The sequence below is a fragment of the Gossypium hirsutum genome, chromosome D03 (genome assembly GCF_007990345.1).
Source record: "Gossypium hirsutum isolate 1008001.06 chromosome D03, Gossypium_hirsutum_v2.1, whole genome shotgun sequence".
NCBI lineage: Eukaryota > Viridiplantae > Streptophyta > Magnoliopsida > Malvales > Malvaceae > Gossypium > Gossypium hirsutum.
The window spans coordinates 8927958-8939795 of NC_053439.1; the positions used below are offsets into that span (position 1 = coordinate 8927958).

Here is an 11838-nt window from a genome sequence, read left to right on the forward strand (position 1 = left end):
CGTAGCACTGTCCGATTCCACAATTAATCTGCCAACCTTTAAACGATCTGCCACCTTTAAACCTTCTTTAAACGCATCTAACTCTGCCTAGATAACATCTATAGCCTTTTCCTTGAAATTATAGCAGCCACCTATCACAAAGTCATCGTGATCTCTCGCTACCGCACCCACTCCTCTGCACCCATTTAAAACAGTAGCATCCACATTAATTTTAATACAACCAACAAAGGGTTTTTTCCAATTCTTTTTCTCCAGATTATTAGACAAGACCGCAGGCTCTGTAAGATTGAAGATTCTGAAATCTTTGCTTAACGTTTGCGCCCTTTCCCATATCATCTTCGCGGCATCCATGTTCCCTTTAAACACCATATTATTTCTGTCGTTCCAACTGTTCCAAAGTAGAGTTAAAAAATCAGCCGCAGCTTTTTTGTCAAGCTCCCGAAAAACATCCTCAATCCAGTCAATACAATTGATGTAGTTCTTGTCGAGCAGACTGTTATTTAAACCCCCAGCAACAAGGATTTCACGCGCCTTAGGACAGTCTTTCATAGCATGAATCAGAGTTTCTTCACTATTATTACACCTCGGGCAAGAGTTTATAAAACCCTGACGAATGCGAGCAATATTGTCAAACGTTGGCAGAATATTATGACCAATTCTTCAGCTGAAAATTTTTATCTTTGGGATCATTTTGAGTTTCCAGATAGCGCACCAGAAGAATCTATGGGGGCCAAAGCCAACTTTCTTAAGAATCATCCATGAGTAAGCCGCCTTGGTAGTGTAGATCCCATGCGGGTTTGTAGCCACATTCTGGTGTCTCTGACTCCATTATGAGGAATGGTCAAATTACAAATGCAATCCCCCAAAGACTCACCATAAATCTCTTTTACCCTCTCTTTTCCACCGCCCATTTCTATTGTCCCACAGATCCTTGACTTTTCTTTCATTGTCCATTAAAGGGGTCTGACACACCGCCTCCCCCATGATGCCTTCCATACCCCAATGGTCCCGTCTAATATCAATGGTTTCGCCATCGCCCACCTACCAAACGAAACAGTCCTTTAGCTCATCCACCGCTTTTGCTATACTCGACCAGGTGAATGAAGGTTTGTCCCCCTGCTTGTATCTGAACACGTCCCCCTCTGGAAAATACTTGGCGCTTAACACTTTGAAGCACAGCGTATCCTTATGAGTCATGAGCCTCCAAACCCGTCTGCCCAATAAAGCCAAATTGAAGAGGTGTAAGTCCCGAAAGCCAAGAATGCCTATCCATGATTTTTCTCTTTATTAGCCCACCACATCTTACCCATTTGCGATTGGGGGTCCCCAATAATGCCTTTTGGGGCCAAGAAAACTGAGAAAGCGTAAGTCGGAATGGCCTGCATAATAGTCTTGATGAAAAATTCTTTCCCCCCATAGGAAAGTAAAAGCTTTGACCAACTCTTTGCTCTGCACGTGCACCTATTAATAATGTTAGAAAAGGCCTCAGATTTTTTCCTATTAACGGGTAAAGGTAATCCCAGATAACAATCAAGTTTATCAACAGTACGCATTCCAAGCATATAACTAAACATGTGCTTTTAGGGTTATGGGGTTTTTGGGCTAAACATTATCATGGATTTATCCTTGTTAATCTCTTGACTCGAATCACGAGTAAATTTAGCAATAATATTAATAATCTCCTCCACGTCCCTTTTTTATTTCGAATAAAAAAAGCGCATCATCAGCAAAAAAAAGGTGGTTAACACGGGTACATTTCTGCTAGCACGAATACCCTTAATCATATTATTATTTTGAGCCCGACTTAACAACTTAGAGAAAGCTTCCATGCAAAATAAAAAGAGATAAGGAGAAAGAGGATCCCCCTGTCTTCGGCCTCTTTCCGGCACAATCGTCTCGGAAAGAACAGAGTTACATTTGACCATGTATCGGACCGATCTGACGCATCTCATAATTTTGGTCACCCATTCAGCTGCGTAACCCATTTTTTTCATCACCTCTTCAATGAAAGTCCACTCCACCCTATCGTAAGCTTTGCTCATGTCAAGCTTAATAACGAAACCTTTGTTCTGCCCGTTCTTAGCGCTTTGGAGATAATGGACCAAGTCATGGGCAATCAGAATGTTGTCGTGAATCATCCTCCCCAAAACGAAGGCGCTTTGATTTTGGCTAATGTATACAGGGAGAGTTTCCTTCAGGCAGTTGGCAAGCACTTTAGCAACAATCTTGTACACCACCCTGCACAGACTAATGGGTCTAAAATTAGTCATGTCCACTGGTTCTTTAATTTTAGGGATTAAAACAATAATAGTTTCGTTTAAACAGTCCACATTTTTATCCCCCCTAAGAATATTTTGACACAATTTAATAATATCCTCCCCAACCACCTCCTAATTTTCCTTATAAAAATTTTCGGATAATCCGTCGATTCCCGGAGCTTTTCTAGGGTCCATTTGGTTAAAGGCCTCCCTGATTACGCTCTCAGTAAACTCCCTCAATAATCTGTCATTCATCTCCCCTGTAATATAACACTCAATATAATCAAGGTTAAGCGCATTATTAGAACTTAAGTTGGATTTGAATAAAAGTTTAAAATACTCCCTGATCGCCTTGCATATGTCTTTTGTGTTCTCTTTCCAGTGGCCATTTGTATCATTAAGTCTTTCAATATTGTTTTTCTTCTTTCTGTTAGTAGCTCTGACATGAAAAAATTTAGTATTCCTGTCCCCCTCCTTTAGCCAAGTAATAGGGGCACAAGAGCCTACCGCACATCCGATACACCAAGGTGCTAATGTTTCTCGATGCTCTTGCGCATTGAAAGTGCCGATGGCACTCGATTACCCCGCACCACTGGATAGCCTACACTGTTGATGGTGTACGAGGCTACCGCACGATCGAGGGCCCAAGGTGCCGGAGGCTTTTATTGCAAAAGGGGAGGGACCGAGTTGATTCATTCATTGTTGGGTATGTTACATGTAACGATATTTGAATTCTACCTTTGGAATTAGGGAGGGACCAGGAAAATTCATTCATTGTTGGGTACGTCACATGTAATTGGGGATGGATTCGTTGTATCGTTTTGTATATTCTGGGATGTCTCACCGGATGTTCGTCAGAGCACTGCCAGAATGGATTGTTAGAGCACCATCGAGAACCTAACCAACGGTGTGGGGCAGCGACGTTCGGGCATACGATGGGTGTGGGCAGTGCCCTAGATAACCCCTGGTCGCTCAACATCACTTCCCCCCCGAAAGAGCTAAAAAAACTTTATCAATGCGATACCGGGCGACATTCATATATCTAAAACAGAGACTTATTTTAGGTTTCATATGTCTGAAATAGGGACATTTTTTTTAGCCCAACGCTTCCGCACCAACAAGGGCCCACATTGTCGATGGGGTTCGACGCTTCTGTACATCTGAGGCACCAAGGTGCCGATGTTTCTTGATGATCTTGCACCACGGGATGGCCTACGTTGCCAATGGTGCTCTAGGATCTCGCACATGTCTGAAATGGGGACAGTTTATTTTACGCCACTTAGTATTTTTTACGAAAAATTTTACTGTTAGCCCAAAATAAATACAATAAGCCTAATCCCCGATTGGAGAAATGGCATGAGTTCGCAATGGTCCATAAAATATGGCACGACACGGTAGAAAATTAAAAAAGTACCCGGAGTCACCAATAGTGGGGAGCTTGCACCCGCACCACTAAGGCCCCCATTGTGCCATGTTTTTCGAGGGGGCGGCACGGGCAACTATTTAACTAATTTGCACACCAAGTCCCTCACCTGGGGACCCCAGAGTCGGGTCGTGTAAAAGAATGAGTGAGGATCAGATCGACGATACGGAAGGGTTGAATCGAAGCGACAAAGGGTTGAATCTCAGTGGATCGTGGCAGCAAGGCCACTCTACCAGTTACAATAACCCGTCGTGTATTTAAGTCATCTGCAAAGGATTCTACCCATCGTTCGGTGGGAATTACGCTCCAAGGAGGCACCCGCGACTTGTCCGCGGTAATTGCTGCACCTACGACACATGCCCTTGGCAGCTAGAGGCCCCTACTGCGGGACAGCAATCAAGCGACAGGTGTGTGCGTCAGTTCTAGCCCAGATTCTGACTCAGAGGCGTTTAGTCATAATCTAGCGTACGGTAGCTTCGAGCCACTGGCTTTTCAACCAAGCGCGATTATCAATTGTGCGAATCAACGATTCCTCTTGTACTAGGTTGATTGCGACGTGGCCATCAGTAGGGTAAAACTAACCTGTCTCATGACGGTCTAAACCCAAATCACGTTCTCTATTGGTGGGTAAGCAATCCAACACTTGGTGAATTCTGCTTCACAATAATAGGAAGAGCCGGCATCGAAGGATCAAAAAGCAACATTGCTATGAACGCTTGGCCGCCACAAGCCAGTTATCCCTATGGTAACTTTTTTGACACCTCTAGCTTCAAATTCCGAAGGTTTAAATGATCGATAGGCCATGCTTTCACAGTTTCTATTCATACTGGAAATCAGACTGAAACGATTTTTTACCCTTTTGTTCCACACACGATTTCTTTTCTCGTTGAGCTCATCTTAGGACCCTACTTTATCTTTTAACAGATGTTCCGCCCCAGCCAAACTCCCAACCTGACAATGTCTTTCACTCAGATCAATCGGCCGAAGCCAGCCTTGGGTCGAAAAAAAGGGGTCGTACCCTGCCTCGATTCAAGGATTATGTAAAATAACATTAAAAGTAGTGGTATTTCAATTTCGCCCGAGAGGTCCAACTTATCCTACACCTCTCAAGTCATTTCACAAAGTCAGACTAAAGTCAAGCTCAATAGGGTCTTCTTTCCCCACTGATTCTGCCAAGCCTATTCCTTTGGCCGTGGTTTTGCTGGATAGTAGATAGGGATAGTGAAAATCTCGTTAATCCATTCATATACATCATTAATTAGATGACGAGGCATTTGGCTACCTTAAGAGAGTCATAGTTAGTCCCACCGTTTACCTGCGCTAGGTTGAATTTCTTCACTTTGACATTCAGAACACTGGGCAGAAATTACATTGCGTGAGCATCCACAAGGACCATCGCAATGCTTTGTTTTACTAAAACAATCAGATTCCCCTTATCTGTTCCAGTTCTGAGTCGACTGTTCGTCATCTGGGGAAAGCCCCCAATAGAGCTGTTCCCTATCTGTCCCCCAACCGGCACATGGTGAACTGCTTTCACCTGGGTACAGCTCGAGTAGTGCAACGACAGCCAATAAGTTCGGGACTAGGACCCTCGTGCCCAACCCTAAGAGCCAATCCTTTTCCCGAGGTTATGTGTAACACCCCTCGCCCGCATCCGACGCCTGGACGGGGTTCGAGGTGCTACCTGACTTTTACTAACACTTCCATACTAAACAGGGCCATGAAATCTCAAATAATTAAAAACTTTTCTTTTCTCATGCAATCTGTCCTTTATGCGAGCTTACGAGGCCCAATACATGCATTCGGGATGGTTCGGGACCCAACCGAGAACTCATGAAAAACTTAGGAAATCTCTTGTATCAAGGCTCCACACGCCCGTTAGGTATAGAACACACGCCCGGGTGCTAAGAACACGCTCGTGTCCCGAACCCATGTCCAAAACCTGGACAAATACAAGGCTATTTTCCAAGCCATTTTGTCACACTTACAACACATGCATGCATACTTATACAATAGCATACAACATGAAAAAATTAGGCACTTAAACCTTCCTAACATAACATGACCATGGTAATTTCACATGCAACCATTACAATAAGTTTTTCTTTCATCTTTACCATGTTAATGCTATAGCTATCAACATGTCATCAATGAATCTCAATTCAATCTCTAGGCATATATGTTGTAAGTCACATCATAAGAGATAATAACATACATGCATAAGAATAATCATATGGGCCCATAACGACATTAGCCGACATATGTCAATTTACATGACTAATACTACCTTAATAACAAGCCAATGCCTTTGGCTAAATCATAATATTACATACTCACATTAAAACCCTATACATGCCATAGATTAGAATCACTTGAGTTTACTTACGCCGATAGCGTTAACTCGACAGTGTGATAATATCTCTGACGGCCTTCAACCCGAGCTAACCTGGAAACTATAGAAAACATGGGAAAGAAGGGGGTAAGCTTTCGCTTAGTAAGTTCATATGAAAACAATAAGCAACTCATTAACTTGTTTTATCAATGTTTACAACATATTCTCAAGTTCACTGCAAGCTGTCTTCCTGAGCAATAGTCACTAAATTATTTATATCTGGAGCTACGAAACTCCAAATTAAGTTTCGTTAATTTTACTTGAAACTAGATTCATATACCTTTCTCCCATAAAATTTCCAGAATTTTTGGTTTATCCATTTAGTACAGTTTATTAGTTAAAGTCTCCCCTGTTTCAGGGTATGACCACTCTGACCCTTGTGCACTACGAACCAAATTTCTCCCTGTACAGAATTCCAATGACAATGCCATTTATTTCCCTTAAAAATAGACTCAATAAGGAATCCATGTATCTAAGGTATGACTCTTAATAATTTTTTTACAATTTATGATGAATTTCTAAAGTTAGAACAGGGGATCTCGAATTCATTCAGACCCTGTTTTACAAGAATTCAAATATCACACAATATAGAATTCTTTTTCTTCCCCTGTTTCTTTCATGTGAAAATAGACTCATTAAGCTTTAATCTCATATTTTATTCTACCTCTAACTAATTTTCCACTATTTTTAGTGTATTTTCAAAGTTTCACTACTACAGTAACTCAAATCTGTCAAGGCTAAGTTACTCATTCATGATCATTGTTCACAAAATTAATACAACATCATTTCATCCATCATGGTAAGAACACATATTATGCATCATAGATCATCACATATCAAGGCATTCTCATAGGCTTAATATACATACTTGCACAACTCTTAACATAACTCAAGTGTATACTCACCAATGACTTACCTCGTTGGGACCATCATCAACTCTTTCCTTGGATTACCCGTTGAACACTTGGAATACTAATTGGATACTCGGAAAAGCCTTTGCACATAAGTGCCTCAATTGTAGCTAAAGCTACCTCATATCCCATGACGTTTCAATGCTCACTCTCGGGCTAGTTATCTAGACTCATAATTCCTAGTGACATGTCACTCGTATCCTATTCTATTTCTATGGTTCAAACGGGATTTTTCCTCGTCTATTAAGGCTTTGTCTTATCATATTTCTATTAATCACATACACTTAATATCTATACAATTCATGTAATGATAACATTTAAATACATGTATAGCATGGTATTGTTTACATACAAACTTACCTCGATACCACAAATGTGAAAAGGACATAATCATCCCTTAATCGATTTCTTTCCGTTCTAGGTCCAAATCTCGATTTTCTTGATCTATAATATCACATTTAGCCTACCAATCAGTCACAATATTCATATGGGTATAAAAATCATATTTTTACAAATTTTCATTTTGACCCCTAAACTTTTGCATATTTGCACTTTTTGCCCCAATGCTCGTAAATTAATTTTTATTCAATTTCTATAAGGTTTAAGACATGCTGAACATTTTTCTCTTCTATGGCAACTCCAAATTTTCACTAATTCACACACTTATGACCAATTTATAACTTTTACAATTTAACCCCTTTTTGACATTTTTACCGAAATTCATTGAATAAAACTCATATTTAACACATCAAACATTCATTATCCACTATAAATCATCAAAACACAACCATATCATGAATGGGTAAATTTTTAAACTCTAATTTCTTTTCAATCAATTGGTAGAAATAGAAAATTTAAGCTTCGGGGATCTCAAAAATACAAAAATCATTAAAAACGAGACAAAAACCGTACCTATATAAGCCATAGAAGCTTGGCCGAATGGAGCTCATCCATGGCTGCCATTTTCAGTTCTTTCCCACGGTTGAAGAAGAAAGAATGAAAAAAAATGATAGCTTTTATCATTTTTGTCTTATTAGGTTATTTTAATTAATTTACAAAATTACCCTTTTTATTTCAACCAAATATCAAAAATACCAAACAAATATCCATTCACTAACTTATTAAAGGAATAATTATCACATAAGGACTTTCAATTTAAAACTCATAACAATTAGGCACCTCATTATAAAGAACTCAACTTTTGCACTTTTTACAATTTAGTCCTTTTGACTAAATTGAGTGCTCAAACGTCAAAATTTTCGAATGAAATTTTTACGAAATATTTTCATAAATTTATAGACTATAAAAATATAATAAAAATAATTTTTTTTTCTCGTCGGGTTTGTGGTCCAGAAACCACTGTTCTGACTAGACCCAAAATCGGGCTGTTACATTATGGATCTATTTTACCGACTTCTCTTGCCTACATTGTTCCATTGACTAGAGGCTATTCACCTTAGAGACCTGATTTGGTTATGAGTACGACCAGACGTGGACGACACTCGGTCTTCTAAATTTTCAAGGGCCGCCAAGAGCACACCAAACACTGCACGATGTGCGGTGCTCTTCTGACCGCTGGACCCTACCTCTGGCTGAGCAATTTTTAGGGTGGACAAGCCGTTAAACAGAAAAGATAACTCTTCCTGAGGTCGACACTGACATTTCTGGACTCTCTAATGTTGCTGTCAGCTGCCACATCCCGGTGCAAAAATTTCAACCTGATTCCCTTTCGAAGCTAGGGCTGGACGTGATATCGGACGGGCTTTCCCTGTCTCTTAGGATCGACTAACCCATGTGCAAGTTCTGTTCACATGGAACCTTTCCCCTCTTCGGCCTTCAAAGTTTTGCTACTACCACTAAGATCTGCACCGACGGCCACTCTACCCGGGATCGTGGCCCAGGTTTTACGATGATCGCCGTGCCCTCTTACTCATCGTGGCTTGGCCCTTGCCCCGACGGCCGGGTATAGGTCACGCGCTTAAGCTCCATCCATTTTCGATGCTAGTTGATTGGTAGGTGAGTTGTTACATACTCTTTAGTGGATTTCAACTTTCATGACCACTGTTCTACTGTCTTAATCAACTAACACCCTTTATGGGTTCTAGGTTAATGCACAGTTGGGAACCGTAACCTGACTTCATGTTCATCCCGTATCGCTAGTTCTGCTTACCAAAAATGGCCCACTTAGAGCTCTCGATTTCATGGCGCAGCTCAATGAAGCAACCACACCATCCTACCTATTTAAAGTTTGAGAATAGGTCGAGGACGTTGCGTCCCCGGTGCCTCTAATCATTGGCTTTACCCTATAGAACTCGCTAAGAGCTCCAGCTATCCTGAGGGAAACTTCGGAAGGAACCAACTACTAGATGGTTCGATTAGTCTTTCGCCTCTATACCCAAGTCAAACAAACGATTTGTACGTTATTATTGCTGCGGGCCTCCACCAAAGTTTCCTCCGGCTTCACCCTGCTCAGGTATATTTCACCATCTTTCAAGTCCCGACAAGCATGCTCTCACTCGAACCCTTCTCAAAAGATCAAGGTCGATCAGCGGTGCACCCATGAGGGATCCCACCAATTTATTTCCTTACGCCTTACGAGTTTTCTAGCCCGTTGACTCATACAAATGTCAGACTCCTTGGTCCGTGTTTCAAGACAAGTTGAATGGAGAGCCCGCAGGTGCCAAGCATGCTTAGACGGTGTGTGCTGAATCCCACGACCAAGGCAACAATATCTTCTCGGACGTATCAAAAGACCGGGCTTGGGCCTTTGCCACGACCCGTGTCGATCCTCGCTTCGAGCCACACGGCGGATCAGTTCTCGCTATTCTACATCTGACCGGGATGTATCGCCGGCCCCCATTCGCTTCCCACCCATTAATTTCAAGCACTCTTTAACTCTCATTTCAAAGTCCTTTTCATCTTTCCCTCGAGGTACTTGTTTACTATCGGTCTCTCGCCCGTATTTAGCCTTGGATGAAATTTACTGCCCAATTAGGGCTACATTTCCAAACAACTCGACTCTTAAATAGCACCTCGTGGTACAATAGGGTCCGGGCACGACGAGCTCTCACCCTCTCCAGCGCCCTTTTCTAAGGGACTTGAGCCCAGTCCGCCGTAGATGACGCTTCTTTAGACTACAATTCATCTGCCAATGGTGCCTAATTCTCAAGCTTGGTTTTTCCTAGTTCGCTCGTCATTATTAGGGGAATCCTAGCACGTTTCTTTTCCTCCACTTACTGATATGCTTAAACTCAGTAGGTAATCCCGTCTGACCTGGGGCCGCGATGTGAGCACCGTCCTTGTGATGCCGTAAGGGTTCAAGGGTATCGATCGACGAATGCGCATGACTCCGAATGAGGTTGCTTATAACATCACCACTGATCATCGCGACGATGATGTCGTCTAGCACTCAAATTTAGGCCAACAACTGGCTGTGAGCGCACGGAAGGCTAATTTTTGCCCGCAGTCCAACTGAGGCCCGAGGGCTTAGGGTTGGATGGGGGTGATGATGCGTGACACCCAGGTAGACGTGCTCTCGGCCTAATAGCTTGAGGCGCAACTTACGCTTAAAGACTCAACGGTTCACGGGATTCTGCAATTCACACCTAGTATCATATTTCGCTATGTTCTTCATCGATGCGACAACCAAGATATCCGTTGTCGAGAGTCATTTTATATGTTTTGTGAAAAAAGAAAAACATCACTAAAGCACTGACACCACAAATGGTGAGGCGATAGAAGACGTGTCTCTTTTTTCGTTTCGATTCCTTGGTGCGATTCGCGCTGAGGGTTTGTTCTTTTTGCATCGTAGAGGTCGATCCTGACATCTCACCCCACCTAATAGGAAAAGGGACGACAAGACCAGTTACTCCGACACATGGGGGTGGCGAGAGGCAATGATGCACCCGCACCATCTCTGATGTTGTTTACAATGAGTTCACGTGTCGTTTTGCTAGGCAGCTTTCGACAATGATCCTTCCACAGGTTTACCTACATAAAACCTTGTTACAACTTCTCCTTCCTTTGAATGATAAGATTTAGTGGACTTCTCACGATGTCGCAGGCAATGAACTGCCCACGTCGTCTCGATTTGAACACTTCATCAGACCATTCAATCAGTAGGAGCGACAGACGGTGTGTACAAAGGGCAGGGACGTAGTAAACATGAGCTGATGACTCGCGCTTACTAGGAATTCCTCATTGAAGACTAACAATTGCAATGATCTATCCCCATCACAATGAAATTTTGAAGATTACTCGGGCCTGTCAGCCATGGCTATAGACTCGTTGAATGCATTAGTGTAGCGCGCGTATGACCCAGAACATCTAAGGGCATCACAGACCTATTATTGCCTTAAATTTCCTTAGCCTAAATGGCCATAGTCCCTTTAAGAAGCTAGCCACGAAGGATCAGCTCCGTGTAGCTAGTTAGTAGGCTGAGGTCTCATTCCTTAACAAAATTAACTAGACAAATTCCTCCACCAACTAAAAATAGCCATGCGTCACCACCCATAAAATCAAGAAAGAGCTCTCAGTCTGTCCATCCTTACTATGTCTGGACCTAGTATGTTTCCTCGTGTTGAGTCAAATTAAGCCGTAAGCTCCACTCCCAGTGGTGCCCTTTCATCAATTCCATTAAGTTTTAGCATTGCAACCATACTCCCCCCGAAACCTAAAGACTTTAATTTCTCATAAGGTACCGGTGGAGTCCTAAAAGTAACATCCACTGATCCCTAGTTGACATCCTTTATGGTTGAGACTAGGACGGTATCTGATCGTCTTCGAGTGCCCAACTTTCATTCTTGATTAATGAAAACATCCTTGGCAAATGCTTTTGCAGTTGTTTGTATTTCA

The 11838-nt window shown here is 42.1% G+C and overlaps 1 non-coding gene and 1 pseudogene across 1 annotated transcript; both read right to left on the minus strand.

Moving 5' to 3' along the window:
* Positions 1–3855: 3855 nt before the first annotated feature.
* Positions 3856–10266, minus strand: LOC121215846 (uncharacterized; annotated as a pseudogene).
* A 231-nt stretch (positions 10267–10497) lies between these two features.
* Positions 10498–10653, minus strand: LOC121215747 (5.8S ribosomal RNA). The gene has a single exon (XR_005911722.1). It is a non-coding gene; the product is annotated as a 5.8S ribosomal RNA (ribosomal RNA).
* Between the last annotated feature and the right edge of the window lie 1185 nt (positions 10654–11838).